The following is a 19529-nucleotide window of genomic DNA, read 5'->3' as shown; positions in this document are numbered from 1 at the left end:
ATGTCAGGGACTTTTTTTTTTTTTTTTGAGAAGGGGTCTCACTCTGTCATCCAGACTGGGGTGCAATGGTGTGATCATAGCTCACTGCAGCCTTGAACTCCTGGGCTCAAGTGATCCTTCCACCTTAGCCTCCAAAGTAGCTAGGACAACAGGTATGCATCACCATGCCCAGTTAATTGCTTATTTATTTACTTTAGACACCAGGTCTCGCTATGTTGCCCAGGCTGGTCTTGAAATCCTGGCTGCAAGCCATCCTCCCCAGGAGGCCTCTCAAAGTACTGGGATTACAGGTGTGAGCCACAGTGCCCAGCAAGTCAGGGTCTTTGGGTGTCCATCACCTCAAGGATTTATCATTTCTATATGTCAGGAACATTTCAAGTCTTCTAGCTGTTTTGGAATATACATTGTTGTTAACTATAGTCACCCTACTCTGCTATTGAACATTAGAACTTATTCCTTTTATCTAATTGTATGTTTGTACCCATTAACCAAACTTTCTTCATCCCCCTACCGTCTCTCCTGACACACCCTTCTCAGCATCTGTTACATATCATTCTACTCTATCTCACGTGATACGTGTCTTTCTGTGCCTGGCTGATTTCACTTAACATAATGACTTCCAGTTCCACCCACGTTGCTGCAAATGATGAGTTCATTCTTTTTTATGGCTTAATAGTACTCCTCTGTGTATATATAGCACATTTTCTTTATCCAGTCATCTGTTGATAATCACTTAGCTTGATTCCATATCTTTGCTGTTGTGAATGGTCCTGCAATAAACATGGAGTGCAAGTGTCTGTTTAATATACAAATTCCTCTTCCTTTGGATAAATGCCCAGCAGTGGGATTGCTGGATTGTATGTTAGTTATATTTTTAGTTTCTTGAGACATCTTCATACTGTTTTTCATAGTAGCTGTACTAATTTACATTCCCACAACAGTGTATGAGTTACCTTTACTCCCCATCCTTCCTAGCATCTATTAATGTCTTATCTTTTCAATAGCAGCCCATTCTGACTAGTATAAGATGATATCTCAATGTGGTTTTGATTTGCATTTCCTTAATGATTAGTGATGTTGAGCATTTTTTAATGTATCTGCCCGTTTGTATGTCTTCTGTTTATTCATGTCCTCTGTCCATTTTTTCCTGGGATGATGATGATGATTATTTTACTGTTGAGTTGTTTGAGTTCCTTGTATATTTTGGATATTAGACCCTTGTTGGATGAATACTTTGCCAATATTTTCTCCCATTCAACGGATCATCTCTTTTCTCTGTTAATTGTTTCCTTTGCTTTTTAGTTTAATATAGTCCCATTTGTCTATGTTTGTTTTTGTTTTCTGTGCTTTTGAGGTCTTAGCCACAAAATATTTGCCTAAGCCAGTGTCCTGAAATGTTTCCCCTATGTTTTCTTCTAGTAGTTTTATAGTGTCAGGTCCTATGTTTAAGTGTTTAATCTGTCTTGAGTTGATTTTGTATATAGTGAGAAACGGGTCCAGATTTATTTGTCTGTATATGAGTATCTAATTTTCCTAGCCCCTCTTATTGAAGAGGATGTAATTTCCCCAATAAATGCTCTTGGAACCTTTGTTGAAAATAAGTTGGCTATAAATGTGTGTAGTTATTTTCTGGATTCTGTATTTTGTTCATTTGGTCCACGTGTCTGTTTTTATACCAATACTATGCTGTTTTGGTTACTATATCCTTGTAATAAATATGTTTTGAAGTTAGGTAGAGTGATGCCTCCAGCTTTGTTCTTTTTCCTCAGGATTGGCTATTAATGATCTTCTTTGGTCCCATACAAATTTTAGGATTGTGTTTTCTTTTTTTGTGAAGAATGACAATGTTTTGATAGAGATTGCATTGAATCTGTAGATTGCTTTGGGCAGTATGGTCATTGTAACTATATTAATTCTTTCAATCCATGAGCATGGGATGTTTTTCCACTTGTTTGTATCCTCTTCAATTTCTTTCGTCAGTGTTTTGTAGTTTTCATTGTAGAGATCTTTTATCTCCCAACGTTCTATTTCAATTAAACTTTTCAACAGTGTAGAATAATGGAAAGAACATGAGCTATAATAATCTCCGGTAAGTCCTAGCTTCTCTGGGCCTCAGCTTCGACATCTGTAAAATGGGGCAAATGTTACTTCTCTTGCAGGATTGTTGTGAGAATAAATACAGTGATATATGAAAAGTGTCTTACCTACTTACTGTGTTTTTCACGTGTTTGTGATTATGGAAAGTCTATTTGTCCTGCAATAGTTGGGAGTATTTTCTTAGTTAACCTGATTACTAACATAATTTAGATTACTTGGATAAGGGTTAAGTTAAAGTTTTCTTTTCATATTATTATAAAGGATGTTTTCTAAATAATTTACATAAAAGAATATAACTGATGTGGGACTGACTGCTTACAAGCATTTTGAAAGTAAATTATATAATTGCAATACATGCAAATAAGATACTGGGCTGGGCATGGTGACTCATGCCTGTAACCCTAGCATTTTGGGAGGCCAAGGCAGGTAGATCACTTGAACCCGGGAGTTCAAGACCACCCTGGACAACATAGCAAAACCCTATCTCTGTGGAAAGAAATAAAGATTAGCTGCTATGGTAGTGTGCACCTGTGGTTCCAGCTACTCGGGAGGCTGAAGTGGGAGGATCACCTGAGACTGGGGAGGTTGAGGCTGCAGAGTTGTGATCATACCACTGCACTCAAGCCTGGGTGACAGAGTGAGACTCAGTCTCAAAAAAAAAAAAAAGAAAAAATAAATAATAAGACACTTACCACTTTGTTCATGAAAGTAAGATGCCAGCTCTCACTCTCTCATTAGTGTTATATTAGACATTTTAATGTCTTGTAACATATTTATTACAGCAGATTTTCCTTTATTCAAATTAATTACTGTGTAGGACTATAATTAACTATAGGTGGAAGTCTGTGATGACTTAGCAGAAGTTTAAAAATGTTTCTGTGCTAATTTGACTAGGCGCGGTGGCTCACACCTGTAATCCCAGCACTTTGGGAGGCTGAGGGGGGTGGATCACCTGAGGTCAGGAGTTAGAGACCAGCCTGGCCAACATGGCAAAACCCCATCTCTACTAAAAATACAAAAAGTAGGTGGTGGTGGGTGCTTTTAATGCCAGCTATTCAGGAGGAGAATCACTTGAACTTGGGAGGCAGAGGTTGCAGTGAGCTAAGATCGCGCCACTACATTCTAGCCTGGGTGATAGGGCAAGACTCTGTCTCGAAAATATATATATATATACACACACATACATGTATCTATCCACATACACATATATATGTGTATAGATGTATATATATTTCATAAAATAAATTAACCATAGTTTAAATATATGCATATATACATAGTTTAATATATCTAAACTATATTATATATATAAACTATGCATTATATATATGCATGTGTATAAACTATGTTAACTTAATGAGGGTTGGTAATTTTCTACATGCAGTACTATGAGGTGTTGGACTCATGTAAAAAATATATTCTTAATAAAGTGGTTCAAAATTTTTTTATTTTTTGAGATGGAGTCTCACTCTGTCACCCAGGCTGGAGTGCAGTAGTGCGATCTCGGCTCACTGCAACCTCCACCTCCTAGGTTCAAGCAATTCTCCTGCCTCAGCCTCCTGAGTAGCTATGACTACAGGCATATGCCACCATGCCCGGCCAATTTTTGTATTTTTAGTAGAGACGGGTTTCACCATATTGGCCAGGCTGGTCTTGAACTCCTGACCTTGGGATCCGCCTGCCTCGACCTCCCAAAGTGCTGGGATTACAGGCATGAGCCACCACACCCGACCTCAAAATGTTTAAAAACACACAAGTTAAAAATATATGAGTTAAAAGCAATTTCTTTATAGGAAAAAAGTTGAAAGCAGTAGCCAGACTTTCTTTCACTGTTGCTCATTTAGAATAAAATATTTTATGGCTCACCTGCCTAACGCATTCTTTTTTTTTTTTTTTTTTTTTGAGGCAGAGTTTCCGTTGTTGCCCTGGCTGAAGTGCAATGGCCTGATCTCGGCTCACTGCAACCTCTGCCTCCTGGGTTCAAGAGATTCTCCTGCCTCAGCCTCCCTAGTAGCTGGGATTACAGGTGCTTGCCACCATGCTCTATTGATATATGGATATATTTTGAAATGGAGTCTCGCTCTGTTACCTGGGATGGAGCACAGTGGTGCGATCTCGGTTCACTGCAACCTCTGCCTCCTGGGTTCAAGCCATTCTCCTGCCTCAGCCTCCTGCGTAGCTGGGACTACAGGCATGAGCCACCATGCCTGGCTAATTTTTTTGTAATTTTGGTTGAGACGGTGTTTCACCATGTTAGCCAGGGTGGTCTGATCTCCTGACCATGTGATGCACCCATCTCGGCCTCCCAAAGAGCTGGGATTACAGGTGTGAGCCACCATGCCCAGCCAATTTTTTGTATTTTTAGTAGAGATGGGGTTCACTGTGTTGGCCAGGCTGGTCTCAAACTCCTGACCTCAGGTGATCCTCCTGCCTTGGCATCCCAAAGTGCTGGAATTACGGGCATCAGCCACAGTGCCCAGCTTGCCTAACCCAGTCTTATCTGCCAGTGGGAATAGATCTAGACTGTAATACAGATTGAGAAAAAACAAAATAGACAATTCACAGTGAAATTTATTTACAATAGCATATATGAATTTCCTCATTATACAATTTCTAAGATAAGACTATGAGTTTACGCATGTGATTCTTTACTATAAAATCATTACCCATAAATTTAGACACAACTCAGTGGTTTGATTTACTTATGAGTTATGTTGCAAGTTAATTAAGATAGCATAAGTCAGTAATCATTAACAACAGGAGTCTATGATCAACTTTTAAAGAGAACAATGTATAATTCTACGTTCACAGTAAGTATAAGATTGATCAAAACTGGGGAATTACAAATAATATGATGATGATGACTAACACTGATGATGTGCTTACTAAGGCACTGTTCTCACTAGTGTATGTGTATTAACTTATTTAATCTTCATGGTAACTGTGGGAGTGGGTACTATTTCTATCCCTACAAACATTCCTGTTTTTGCAAATAGCTTTTTCTTGAGACAGAGTCTTGTTTCATCACCAGGCGTCAGGCTGGAGCGCAGTGGTGCGATCTTGGCTCACTGCAACTTCTGCCTCCCAGGTTCAAGCAATTCTCCTGCCTAAGCCTCCAGAGTAGCTGGTACTACAGGTGCACGCCACCATGCCCAGCTGATTTTTGTATTTTTAGTAGAGATGGGGTTTCACCACGTTGGCCAGGATGGTCTCAATCTCTTGACCTCGTGATCCACCCACCTCGGCCTCCCAAAGTGCTTGGATTACAGGCGTGAGCCCCCATGCCCGGCCACAAATAGACATTTCTATACTGTGCAGATTAATAAAAATTAAGCACAATCAGAAAGAAGTTAACAGGAAGTAACCGTAGATACAGAGAAAATTTAAACAATTTAAAATAGTACTTGATAAAACTTTACGCAAATACATTTTAAAAGCCTGATTACATGAATGCTTTTTTAAAAAACATAAATAAATAAATTCCCAAAGAGACAGAAAACTGCAAATGGTCACTGACCAGGGAAGTCATTGAGAAGGTAATCTGAGAAGCTCTGGACTCAAACACTTTGTTAGTGAATTCTTCCAAACTTTCAAGGAAAATAAAATTCTAATGATACTTAAACTGGTCTAGGACTTAGAGAAAAAAACTTTCAACATCATTTTATAAAGCCAGGAAAACACAATATAAACCTGAAAAATTTGTTTTTGGTATGCTGTACTACTATGGTGGGTTGTGCTATTGTTCAAAATATTTGTTGTCCCTTCTGGGGGCTGGATTAATTATAGGCCTTCACCCCACTGACATCTGGCCTATCTTTAGGACTTGATGTGCTCCTCCTTGTGGCTGGATTATTTATCCAGCCTGTTGAAGCCAGGAGTAGTTCTCCAATTTGCCTTGGCCAAATGGCCAATGACATAAGGGTAAAGGGGACAACTCCTCATCCAAAGAATTCCAGACATTATGCCGCTTAGAAACAGACGTTTTATTATTTTTTTTATTATACTTTAAGTTCTAGGATACATGTGCAGAATGCGCAGGTTTGTTACATAGGTATACATGTGCCATGGTGTTTTGCTGCACCCATCAACCTAACATCTACATTAGGTATTTCTCCTAATGCTATCCCTCCCCTTGTCTCTCACCCCTGACAGGCCCCAGTGTGTGATGTTTCCCTCTCTGTGTCCATGTGTTCTTTGTTCAACTCCTGATTGTGAGTGAGAACATGCGGGTTTGGTTTTCTGTTCCTGTGTTAGTTTGCTGAGGATGATGGTTTCATCCATGTCCCTGCAAAGGACATGAACTCATTGTTTTGTGGCTGCATCATATTCCATGGTATAAATATGCCACATTTTCTTTATCCAGTCTATCATTAATGGGCATTTGGGTTGGATCCAAGACTTTGCTATTGTGAACAGTGCCGCAATAAACATACATGTGCAAGTGTGTTTATAGTAGAATGATTTATAATCCTTTGGGTATATACCCAGTAGTGGGATTGCTGGGTCAAATGGTATTTCTGGGAGTCAAAAGCTGATTTTTTGACTGCATGGGGGGAGGGTGTCCCCAACCCCTATGTTGTTCAAGGGTTGACTGTAGTTACGAGGGACACTCTGCTTTGGACTTAGATCATCAAGCTCCTGATGTAGTGATCTTTTCTTGTTTTGTTTGTTAAAAAACCTACCATTGCCTAAGTCAATAAGTTTCTAGCATCTTTACTACAAACTAGCAATGCTTGTTGCAGTTTCTTTTTCTTTTTCTTCAAGTCATAATGATATGATGATTTCTAAGTCATTAAAAGATGATTCCATTAAGCTCTTGCAAAGAAACCTCAGGTAACTGGTTGTCACTGTAAAGAAAACACTGTTTGTGCTATTGCTATAAGTAGGCCATGTGATCACTTATATATTTTCTTAGAAAACAGGACATGGAAGTCATTTGATAGAGGAGCAGTAATTTGATGTTCAGGTCAACCGATACAGTCTTCATATCAATAGTCCAAATAGTAACAGGGATTATTTTCTCTCTGGATTTCTTTCTTAGCAGTATAGGAGATAAGAATATGGATCTCCCGAATCCATCCTTGGAAAACAGGACTGAGGGCAATATTTCACATGTGAGGAGTGACTTACTTTCCCAGTAGCTGACCCAGGTTAAATTGGTAAGAGAAGCTGTGAGAAGACAGGAACCGTATCAGCCTCAAACAAAGGGTGTGGCACACAGCAAAAATAAATGTTTGCTGCGTGAATGTTGATTCAGGGAGGGGAGGAGTGCAAATGTCAGAGCTGAGACGGGGTGAACAGGGCTACCAGAGGGAGGTGGCTTGCTCTGCCTGGACCAAACAAGGAAGTGAGTCTTTGATCTCTTGAGAATTAGACAAAAATGGAAGTTTCAAGGATACAGAAGGCTTTAGAAACTTAAGAGTTTCATTTTATATTTATTTTGAAATCCTTTGGCACTTATAGAAAAGTTCCAAGAATAGTGAGGCTTCACTCCACCTCCCCTAATGTTAACAACTTACATAACCACAATACAATGATCAAAACCAGGAAATTAACATTCGTGTGAGCTACTAACTAAATCATACCGGTTTCACCAGTCCCTTCCTCCTGTACCCCATGTCCTTTCTCTGTGTTAGGATCCAATCCAGGTTGCTACATTTCATGCAGTTGTTCTGTCTTCTTATCTCCTACAATCTGTGGTGGTTCCCAAGTCATTCGTTGTTTTTCAGGACCTTATAACTTGTGATGAATATCGGTCAGTTATGTTGCAGAATGTCTCTCAATTTGGATTTGTCTGATGTTTTCTCATTATTTCATTTAGGTTACATGTTTTTGGCAAGAATACCACAGAAGCAATATTGCATCTCTGTCAGAATATCGTATAAGGGCTACCTGATGTTCATATGTCTTATTGCTGGTGATGTTAACTTTGATCACTTGCTACAGTATTGATGACCGGTTTCTCCACCATTAAGTTATTATATTTTCTTTGTAATTGAGAAATACCTTGGAGGAGATACTCGAGAGTATGTAAATACCATGTTTCTGCTTAAACTTTCATTCACTAATTTTAACACCCACTGGTGGACCTTGCCTGTCGCAATTAATACTAGGGGTTGAAATGAAGGTTTTCCTTTTTTCTTCATGTTTGGAATTCTTTGATGACAATGAGCAGTTTTCCCTTCTACCCCATTTATCTGTGATTATGAGTTCATGAATATTTATTTTATTCTATGGGTTATCATCCAATACTGTTATTATGTCTTTTGTTGCTCAAGCTGTTCCAGCTTTGGTTATTGGGAGTTCCTTCAGGCTGGCTTCTGTGTCCTTTCAACATTCCGCCATCCTTTTTCAAGCACTTCCTTGTTTGCTGGCATAAAATGTTCCTGGCTCATCTGGTATTTTCCCTGCTCCAGCTCTGCAATCAAATACCTCTCCAAGAAGTTCTTTGTATTAGAGAATGGTAGAATCCAAGTCCTGAGCTCTAGGTGTGCTCATTGCTTCCAGGCTCTTTTTTTAGTGGACAGAGCTGGGAAATATATAAAAATGCATATGGACACACATAAATTTATGTTTTATGGCTTTGTGTGTGTGTGTGGGGGGGGGGGGAATAGATTCTCACTCTGTCGCCCAGGCTGAAATGCCCGTGATCTCAGCTAACTGCAACCTCTGCTTCTTGGGTTCTAGCAATTCTGCTGCCTCAGCCTTCTGAGTAGCTGGAATGACAGGCGTGCACCACCACGTCTGGTTAATTTTTAGTTAGAGATGGGGTTTCACCATATTGGCCAGACTGGTCATGAACTCCTGATCTGTCCACCTCAATCTCCCAAAGTGCTGAGATTACAGGTGTTAGCCACCTCTCCTGGCCCTAGGCTGGCCCTATGCTTATGATTTTGTCTGTTTATCTGTGTGCGTGTGTATGATTTCATTCTGCTTCTTTCAACTTGATGCCATAGGGTTTATTCTACCTTCCTTCTTGTTTTTGTCTGTAACTTCTTTCTCCAACCACGGGAAACATGGCTTTCATCTATGAATATTCACTTACTTGTTTAATCCTAGCATGCATATAAAAAAGTTATAGAATAATGCATACTCAGGTGAGAAATAGGTTTATTAATAAGTCTATGGTATTTGTGCACAGTTCTTTTTGTTTTAAGCCTTATAGTATCAAAAGCTTTTCAAAGGCACTTAGGTTAGTTTATTTCTTCCACGTGCCCTGAAGTGTAGTTATATTTATTTCTCATAAAGTTCATTTTATCTGTTACTATTTGTATTATTCTTTGGGTTACCTCCATATCCTGGTTGGTTTTCATTAATCTTAAATTTTTCTTGAAGTATGTGAAAGATCATTATGCTTTTAAGAGTTAAAGCATCGACCTCATCCCTACTTCTTTATTCCCATTCTTCTCTTCTCCCATCTTTTCAACTCTTTCCTATCTGTGCTGTGTAGATAACCAGTCTCTTTTGTTTCTGATTTACTTTTTCATAAATGAGCAGCTACATGTGCACTTTTTGTCTCTTATTTTTTACATGAAAGGTAGCATACTATAGATATGCCCCCATACTTTCCTTTTTACATTTAATGGTGTACCCTGGAAATGACTCCATATCAGTTCATATAAATCTAGCCCATTCTTTTTACAGCTGCTTTGTACTTCAATGCGTGGAAGTACATAAATTTATTCAGGGGCTCTCTTGTGTATGGTCATTTAGATTGTTTTCTTTTCATTCTTCCTCTTTCCTTCCTTCCTTCCTTCCTTCCTTCCTTCCTTCCTTCCTTCCTTCCTTCCTTCCTTCTTTCTTTCTTTCTTTCTTTCTTTCTTTCTTTCTTTCTTTCTTTCTCTTTCTTTCTCTCTCTCTTTCTCTCCCCTCCCTCCCTCCCTCCCTCCCTCTCTCTCTCTCTCTCTCTCTCTCTCTTTCTTTCTTTCTTTCTTTCTTTCTTTCAAGACAGAGTCTCACTCTATACCCCAGGCTGGATTGCAGTGGTGTGATCTCGGCTCACTGCCTCTGCCTCCGGATTCAAGTGATTCTCGTGCCTTAGTCTCCCAAGTGGCTGGGATTACAGTGCCTGCCCCCACGTTGGCTAATTTTTGTATTTTTAGTAGAGACAGAGTTTTGCCATGTTGACCAGGCTGGTCTCGAACTCCTGACCTCATGTGATCCACCTCAGCCTTCCAATGTGTTGGGATTACAGGCGTGAGCCACTACACCCAGCCAAATTGTTTCCAATGTCTTGTGATCATTTTACAAATACTGCAAAATAACCTTGTGCATGTGTACTTTTAGAGGCATAACTTCAGGTTATTTTTTTTTTTTTGAGACAGAGTTTCACTCTGTCACCCAGGCTGGAGTGCAATAGCATGATTTCAGCTCACTGCAACCTCTGCCTCCCAGGTTTAAGCTATTCTGCTGCCTCAGCCTCCTGAGTAACTGGAATTACAGGTGCCTGCCACCATGCCTGGCTAATTTTTGTATTTTTAGTAGATACAGGGTTTCACCATGTTGGCCAGGCTGGTCTGGAACTCCTGACCTCAAGTGATCTACCTGCCTCAGCCCTTCAAAGTGCTGGGATGACAGGTGTGAGCCATCTCACCCTCCCAGGATAATTTTTTTACTGAGATTGCTGGGGTCAAAGGTAAGTGCACATTTAGTTTTGCTAGGTATTGCCAAATTTACCTCAGAAATGCAAATTTACCAAATTTATGAGAGTGTTCATTTCCCCAATGCCTTGCCAACACAACGTCAAGTTTTAAAATTTTTGTCAACCTGATGGGTGAGAAATAATATCTTAGTATTGTTTTAATTTGAATTTCTCTAATTATGAGTGAGTTTGAGCATTTATTTCACATATTTGTGGGCCAGTTGTGTATCTTTTTTATGAGCTGTCTGTTCATATATAGACTCCATTTTTCTATCTGGAAATATGTGTTTTGTCCCTCAATTTTAAGAGTTCTTTATTTAAGGGATATTACATATCCTTTTCTTTTCCTCCTGTGATATATATTGTAAATATTTTCTTCCAACTTGTCAGGTGTCTTTTGACTTTGATTTTGGTGTTTTTGCTATATAAATTTTTATTTTTATGTAGTCAAATTCATCAACCTTTTCTTTTATTGCCTCTAGATTTTGAGTCATGGTTAGACTTAAAAACTCCATACCAAAATGAATGCTCCCAGATTTTTATTTTTTTAAAGCTCTGAATGTTTGATGAAGAAAATGTCTCCTCAAGTGCCAGTTTGCCTCTAAACAAATATTTATAAGGGAAGAATACCAAAATGACCCACCTGGAGTTTTTGTTTTGTTTTTAAGATGGAGTCCCACTCTGTCACCCAGTCTGAAATGCAATGGTGTAATCATAGAAAGTTCAAGGCTCACTGCAGCCTTAACTCCTGTGCTCAGGCAATCCTCCCGCCTCAGCCTCCCAAGTTGCTGGGACCACAGGTGTTCATGACCAGACCAGCTCCCCCTGATAACTGCATGGTAACCCCTCAATAAATGTTGAGTGAATTAATGATGGAGAAGAGAATATTTTAAAGGTTATTAAAGTGGCTCACAGAATTTTCAGAGGAACCACACAATCAGAGTATGTATCTACTTTCTCTTTAATTCACTGTTGTGAATAAGTAAATATATGCTGTGTGCATTGGTTGATTTGGTTGTAGGTCACGGATATTGCTTAAATTAGACTTGGTATTTCCAGGAGCTTATCACATTCCATCTGGATAAATTGAGCTTCAACTATCAGATGAGGAGGAGGGTGATGGTTCTCTCCATGTGCTATTTCTCCTAGGATAGAGGGATTCTATGATTACCATACAAACATTTCTAGGGTGTGCTCCCACCTCTCGATGTTGGCCCTTGCTGTTCCTACTGTATGAACACTGCCCCCATGTACACCAGGCCTGTTCCCTTGTTCACATCTGCTCAAATGTCACCTTTTCATTTGGATGAGATCTTTTCTGACCAGGCTATCTCAGATCGCAACTCCATGGCTCCCCTTAGCAATCCTTGTTTTCTTTCCCTACTTCTCCAGCATATTATATATTCATTTTACTTATCTGTAAAATAAATTTGCTTTTATTCTCTGTATTAGTCTGTTTTCATGCTGCTGATAAAGATGTACCCAAGACTGGGAAGAAAAAGAGGTTTAATTGGACTTACAATTCCACGTGGCTGGGGAGGCCTTAGAATCATGGTGGGAGTTGAAAGCCACTTCTTACATGGCAGCAGTAAGAGAAAATTAGGAAGATGCAAAAGTGGAACCCTCTGATAAAACCAGATCTCATGAGCCTTATTCACTGGCACAAGAACAGCATGGGAAAACTGCCACCATGATTCCAATTATCTCCCACTGGGTCCCTCCCACAACACATGGGAATTATAGGAGTACAATTCAAGATGAGATTTGGGTGGGGACACAGCCAAACCATATCACCGTCCTTCTTGGTATCTGCCTCTCTTCATTAGAATGTAAGCTCTTCAAGGACAGAAATTTTTGTTTCATTGCTCTTGTATTGCCAGCACCAACAACAGTGCCTAGCACACCCAATAAATATTGAGTGAATTAATGATGGAGAAGAGAATACTTTAAAGGATATGAAAGTGGCTCACAGAATTTTCAGAGTGATCACAGAATTAAGCTTGAAGTCTACAGAGCAGGAGCCATGCCCAGATGATACTATCAGATCATCAGGGGAGCCCCACCACTGACAATGTGGGTGGGGGGCCGGCAGCCTTACTGTGGATGCTGGGCACTGACTCTCTGTCAGAGCCACTGCTGAAATCTTGGGGAGTTATCATCAATAGTCTCTCCTGTCCTTGGCAGAATTGACCCCGACAGTCACTGTCTTTTTTACCTCATTCTCTTTGGAATTAAATCCTTAAGCAAGTGCATCTGATTGGAAGAACCAGGTCACTTGACTTGCCAGAGTCTAACCACAAGGGAGCTGGGAAGGTGAGTTTCTGCCTTTTACTTTCACTGAGAAAGTGGATCTCAAAGGTGGAAAATTTCCAAACATAGGGTGGTTGTCCAAAAGGGAGTAGGCAGAGAAGAAAACCCAATGCACAGCAACTTAAATTCCTATTATGACCAAAACAGAGGTATGAGCCAATGTCCCCAGTTAGGTAGTTAAGAAACAAGCCTTAGAAGGGTTCACTGTATCATGCGGTATATAGAGTCAGACTGATAGGAAATCCTGTGGACAAATGGGTCAGGAGAAGAAGGATCTGCAAAGGTCTTTCTAAAAATAGAGGTTTAGGCTGGGTGTGGTGGCTCACGCCTGTGATCCTTGCACTTTGGGAGGCTGAAGAGGTTGGATCACTTGAGGTCAGGAGTTCAAGACCAGCCTGGCCAACATGGTGAAACCCTGTCTCTACTAAAAATGCAAAAATTAGCTGAGCATGGTGGTGGTTGCCTTTAATCTCAGCTACTCAGAAGGCTGAGGCAGGCGAATTGCTTGAACTCAGGAGGTGAAGGTTGCAGTGAGCCAAGATAATGCCACTGCACTCCAGCCTGGGCAACAGAGTGAGACTCTGTCTCAAAATAAATAAATAGAAATAAGGGTTTATTACTGATTTCTTCTTCAGAACACGATCATCTTTAATCTTAGGTCATGTGATGCAATTGAATCAAGGTAAATTATCCCATTAATAATAAGAATTAAGTGGTCACTCAACTTATGTATGCTATTGCTACCGGGGAATGCAAGTGATTAGCTTTGAGGTGGCCAAGAGTCCCCTGAAAAGTAAATCCACGATTTGGGGAATATGAGTGAATGTGCATTATTTTGGGGTGAAGTTTCAAGCATTTTTAAGATTCTCAAGTGGGTTTGTGACTACACTCCTTCTCCCCACTGAACGCTTAATGCTTTAATGAAACCTTGTGGGCAAACAGATCATTCTTTTTCACTTACTCAAATCTGAAAGACTGGGCTAGGCAACATTTACAGAGGAGGACAGAATAAACTCTCATTCAAGTTGATCATTTTAGTTGGATGAAAACATGCCATACAATAGACCAAAGGCGGTAAGTTTCCCTTTTCTGTTGCCAAGTGCACAGATTTGGATCAGCATTGTACCATGGGGTATGTTTAACTTATAGAGAAACAATTACATTTTGATGCCAACAGAAAAGCAAATACGTGTTTGTTATGATTAATGATACTTTCGCGCTTGGGACTTTAATCTTGCAGTGCGGTGTTTACTTGTTCTGGTTTATACAGTTTGTCATACAGTCAGTATCAAAGGTGAAAGTCAAACCGCAGTGTGTGAAGGGTTGTGCAGAATACCGCTTCCAGTCTTCGTTAAACACTTCAAGCCAGTTTCTTAGTGCAGCTTACATTGTACAAAAGAGGAATGCAATGTTTTACACTAAGGAACGTTTTGAGGACTTTATCTCGTATTTGTGAGCTAAGTCGTTTTAGTGGCACATTTCAGCGGTGCCAAAATGACTGGCCAAACAAATAGATCTTGTGCTACTTAAGTGTGATTGGGGTGTGAGAGCGGTGGTAAGATTTGACTGTAAATAGTAATTGTGGAGTACATGCTGAGTGTTCTAGGGGATTAATTGAAATTATTTATAAAATTGTTAGTAGAAACTATAAGAGAATATTTGTTCTTTATAAAGCCAAATGCAAAGTTTTACAGAAAAACCATCAAGGGCAAATGTCCTTCTGTGCTTTTTTCTTTCTTGCCTGATTTATCCACTTGACCACTTGTGATTCCATTGGCAGTTCCTGCTCACCTCCTTTTTCTGTATCTCCTTGCACTTCATGAGACACAGCTAATTCTGAAGACCTTCAATTTTAGAAGATAAAGGCAAGGAAGTTTATATCTGCAACCTTTATGTTGATGACAGCTATGATGGGTTTTCATCTGTCACATGTCTGTCTCCATCCAGAATACCCAGGAACCCTATTTCACCTGTTATAATAGGTTTCCCAATAATAAGTCTAGGTAGGGTAGAAAAACGGGAAAGTAAAGATAATAAAGAGGAGTTTCCTGTTAGAAAAGTTGGAGTTTGAATGGGAGCTTATTCTTTCCATATTAAGGAAAACTGTTATGTCCCTGGCTCCTCAGCTACAGAAAAATAACATAAGTATATTGAGGCAGAAGGTTGAAAGGGAAAACAGGAAAAGATACAAATAATATGAGTCTGTAGTTTCTGGAGATAAAGTCTTACTAGGGCCTTTGGAAGATATATGTTCCATCTTGCCCCAGAACCCAGAGGTAAATTACTAAGCGTTTCCTAGAAATTGAGGGATAGATGTATCATTGAAGACAACATTGTTTATTCAACAGTTTCTATGGCCCTTCCACAAGATCAGGGAATCAAAGATGATTGAAACATGTTTTTGACATTACCCAACCCTCAGCTGAGGGAGATGGAGGCAGAAACAGACTATCAGAATGCCACATGGTAAGTTTGGTGATCAAGATATGCACAAAGTGGGAGATAAGTATAGATAGGGATGCCTAACCCAGCTTGGCATGGGTTGGGGTGTTGGCGAAAGTTTTCTGGGAGGAGAGCCTGAGCAAAGGCTTAGGAGATCTATAGAAAAACAGCGAGAACTGCAATATTGTTTTCTGAATTTATGCAGCTTAGCAGACTAAAGAGGTGGGAAAGCTGGGGTTGGTGAAACCAGGTGGATCAGGGTAGCAGTGGTTGGCACAGTGATTTGGGTTGGTTTGGCCACAAAAATATATGTAACTCTTGAGATCTTCTGACCCGCACTACATAAGGCCATAGAGGATATTGGTTAAGAATATAGGCTTGGCTGGGTGCTGTGGCTCACACCTGTAATCCCAGCACTTTGGGAGACCGAGGCAGGAGGATCACTTGAGGTCAGGAGTTTGAGACCAACCTGGGCAACCTGGTAAAACTCCATGTCTACAAAAGTTACAAAAACTAGCTGGGTGCATGCCTGTACTCCCAGCTACTCAGAAGGCTGAGGTGGAAGGATTGTGTGAGCTTGGGAGGTGGTGGTTGCAGTGAGCCAAGATGGGGGGCCACCACTCTCCAGAGTGGGTGATAGAACTGGAACATGTCTCAAATAAATAAATAAATAAAAAGAATATGGGCTGGGTTTGAATCTAGGCTTTAGCACCTGTTAGGTTCTTTCTTGACAAAAAGGAGATATCTCTAGTATCTAATAGTGTTGTTATGAGGACTAATGGAGTTAAGTTAGAGCTTAAAACTGTGCCTGGAATGTGTTAAGCCTAAGTATTGGTTGCCATTATTGTGATTCTGAGATTGTGATGAATAGTTCAATTCCTTGCAGGACTGGGTGACTGAGACCAGTGGCCAATGAGAAAGTGCCTCACTAGAAGCCATTGCCAAGAGTAGCTCTTCAGAAGGGAATTCAAGTTGTGCTGGTATTTCCCAAGGGCAGAGTCAGGGAGGAGTCTAACAGAATTACCTGTCTGGGTAATTCTGGGATTTACCCTGGAATAGCTGAATCAGTATCTCCAGGGTGGGGTCCAGGCATGGGAAAAGGCTTCTGGGGATGTCTGCCCAGGTCTCTGGTCTGACAATACCACTGGCACTGCCTAGCTTTGGGATATTAACTGGACAGAGAAATTCATTTAATATAGATGTGTGCTGAGAACAATATGCTGCACTGCAGTTTTTCTAAATACACAGAATAAATTGTCTTCCTTTCTGCCCTGTGGTTTAATGCTTCAATGTGCAAATGTCAAGAGATAGAGACAAAAGGTAAAAGGATAGGAGCAGCAGAAGAGTTTGCCACCAAGGGGATAGGGCAGAATGTCCTGGCCTTAGAAATTTGACTTTGGAAAAATAAGAGATGGTCTGAGGAAGGCTTTGCAGCAGGCTTTGTGCATCTTACATCACAACCACCCATGGAAGACATTGAGTAGCATGGTTAGATGCAAGTGGACTCCCAGGAGGAAGGGATATGAGATGGGAATGGCCAGGCCTGAATGTGTCTCCATATCTGGTACTGGGAGGGAATGTCCCATGTGGGTGTTTGGCAGGAAACACTCTCAAACAGGCACTCTTGACATAGCCTAACTAAAGGTAGCTTTGTTAATGCAAAACACATTTATTTAACTATGAAACACGAAAAAAGAAAAGAAGCAACAATTGTCAGGTGTTTCAAATCTCAGAATTTAAAATGCCCCCACAAGCAGAATTCTACAATTTCACTTGCCATCCCTGGGGGTGGTATAGTTCCTACAATTTCCCACTTGGCTCTGGGGTAATACGATAGGCCAGTGACATTCATTTCACTGGCGTGGGCTGGTCTGCGTGCTGCTGTTTCTTAGAGCTCTCCTGAGGCCTGCCAGGTGACCATCTCTTTGTTGAAATGACCCTGACCAGGGCATTCAATAGTGTATTAAGACACTGGGGTTCATCTAGAGATATATGGGATTTTTTTTTCTATTCTGTAACTTTATAAATAATTTTTAGTTGCCTTTAATTTTTAAGAATTATAGAAGAAACACATGAAAATTGTAAAACAAAACAAAACAAAAACCCTGCCTTTAATGACCTTGCAATCCAGAAAGGAAGATATAATAATAATGAAACGCGATTTCCTAAATTTCTGCTGAGTACGCGGCTCCAGTCTTCACCACAACCTCAGAAATGCCTGTAAGAGTCATACAATATTCTTCATTTTAAAGGCAGGGAAGGTATGTTGCAGAGAGTTAAGGGAATTTGCCAAAGGAACATGGTCAAGCCAGCAAGTAGACAGTTAGGTCTGTCTGATGGCAACGATCTTGCTGCCTTTTCTACTCAATCATCTTGCCTTTAAACCAGCAAATGATAAGTAACTAAAGCATGATGTGATAACTATTATACCCATGCTATCCTAATGCTATCCTCCAAGTGCTATGGACATAATAGCTGAGAAGGGAGAAAGGCTGATTCAGCACCATATGCAGACTGGGAGTCTACCCCATGTTGGTTGGAAAGGGGTACATAGTTGAGGGTTATCTCAACTCTCTCCAGAAAACTGAAAAATGTTATAGAAGGTTGAAAATGAGTGAATGGAGCAGGGCCAATCAATCAGCTACTTATAGGAGTAAGTAGTTATTAGAGTTTTTCATATTTGTTTTTCAAGCTCGTTTCTTCTATGCTTTTTAAACTCTAAGTTTATTCATTTTTCTACCTATTTCTTTATAGATAATAAGTAATTTTTTTTCCTCGTTTCAAGTTTTAATCAAAGCTTGTATATAAGATTACTTTATTCCTGCATCTTCTCAATTGTTTCTTCCTTGTATTTGCCCTTTTCCTTTCCTACTTGGCGAGATTTGGCTTTCCGTTCAAGGATCTTTTTGCGGTCTTTGTCCAGTTTTAGCCTAGTGATAACCACCTTGCTGGGGTGAATGCCTATGTGGACAGTTGTGCCATTAGCCTTTTCCCGCTGCACCCGTTCAATGTAGATTACGTATTTCTTCCTGTAAACCTGGACTACTTTGCCAATCTGCTGACCTTTATAGTGTCCTCGTACAACCTGAACTTCATCATCCTTTCGGATGGGCATGGATCGCACGTTGTACTTCTGTCTCAACTCTTTGGAAAGAGGGGAGGACATAATCTTCCTGCGAATGTGGGAAGGTGCATTGAAATGCCTTTTGCGATTCTTGCTTCGGTCGGAAGTCACAAAGGGATTGAACTTCATTTCGGCAGCTCCCGCTTAGGTGATGGCCGCAAAAAGGAAGAGACTTACATGTTCAGATAATAAGTAATTTGCTAACTACCTATCCTCCTCTTTTAGACTTAAAATCTTTTGTCTGCCTTGTTTTCAAAACCTTCAAAGATTAACATGATTATTAGGCAGAGATAGTGAGCGGCCCTTTTTCTCTACTCCTAGAAATCCTGTATTAATAGGAGCAGCAATGCACTCAGCTTAAATAAAAATCTACTTGTTTCCAGCTCCCCCTGTAATGGATAGGGGTAGCCAATGGGTAGAAGTTGGGAAATCCTGTAAAGGAGGCTGACTGGACCAGGAGGCCTCTTTTCCCTTGCTGTTTCTCCTTTCTGCTGTGTGGAGCATAGCTATGATGCCTGGTGCTTTAACAACTATCTTGCAATTATGAAGCTAACTTGAAGATGAAAGCCAATACTAGAGATGGTAAAGCAGGAAGGTAGAGGGAACTTGAGGCCTTTCTGATAATGAAACTATGAACATAGCCCAGGACTGTCTACCTATGGACTTCTTTGGCTTAAAAGGAAAGCAAACCTCTCTCTTGTTTAAGCCATTGTTTTATGAGTTCTCTGATGTATGCATCGAAACCTAATTCTAACCAGTGTGATTCCTCTAATCTAGATTCCTCTAATCCTCTTCACCATTGCATGAGTGCTGCATGCTCATTAGAATCAGTGCATTCACTCTCGCTGGTTATCAGGCTTATGTTCTCCTTTCTGCCTTTGTAAAGCCTTACTGTCCTTCAAGGTCCACTTCTTC

General features: G+C 40.2%; 1 pseudogene across 1 annotated transcript; it reads right to left on the bottom strand.

The window, feature by feature from the left end:
• Positions 1-18288: 18288 nt before the first annotated feature.
• On the bottom strand, positions 18289-18785 carry LOC100409208 (large ribosomal subunit protein uL24 pseudogene; annotated as a pseudogene). The gene has a single exon (XR_013532605.1). The product of XR_013532605.1 is annotated as a large ribosomal subunit protein uL24 pseudogene (transcript).
• Between the last annotated feature and the right edge of the window lie 744 nt (positions 18786-19529).

The sequence above is a fragment of the Callithrix jacchus genome, chromosome 2 (assembly GCF_049354715.1).
Source record: "Callithrix jacchus isolate 240 chromosome 2, calJac240_pri, whole genome shotgun sequence".
NCBI lineage: Eukaryota > Metazoa > Chordata > Mammalia > Primates > Cebidae > Callithrix > Callithrix jacchus.
This window is presented reverse-complemented; position numbering and strand designations above follow the sequence as displayed.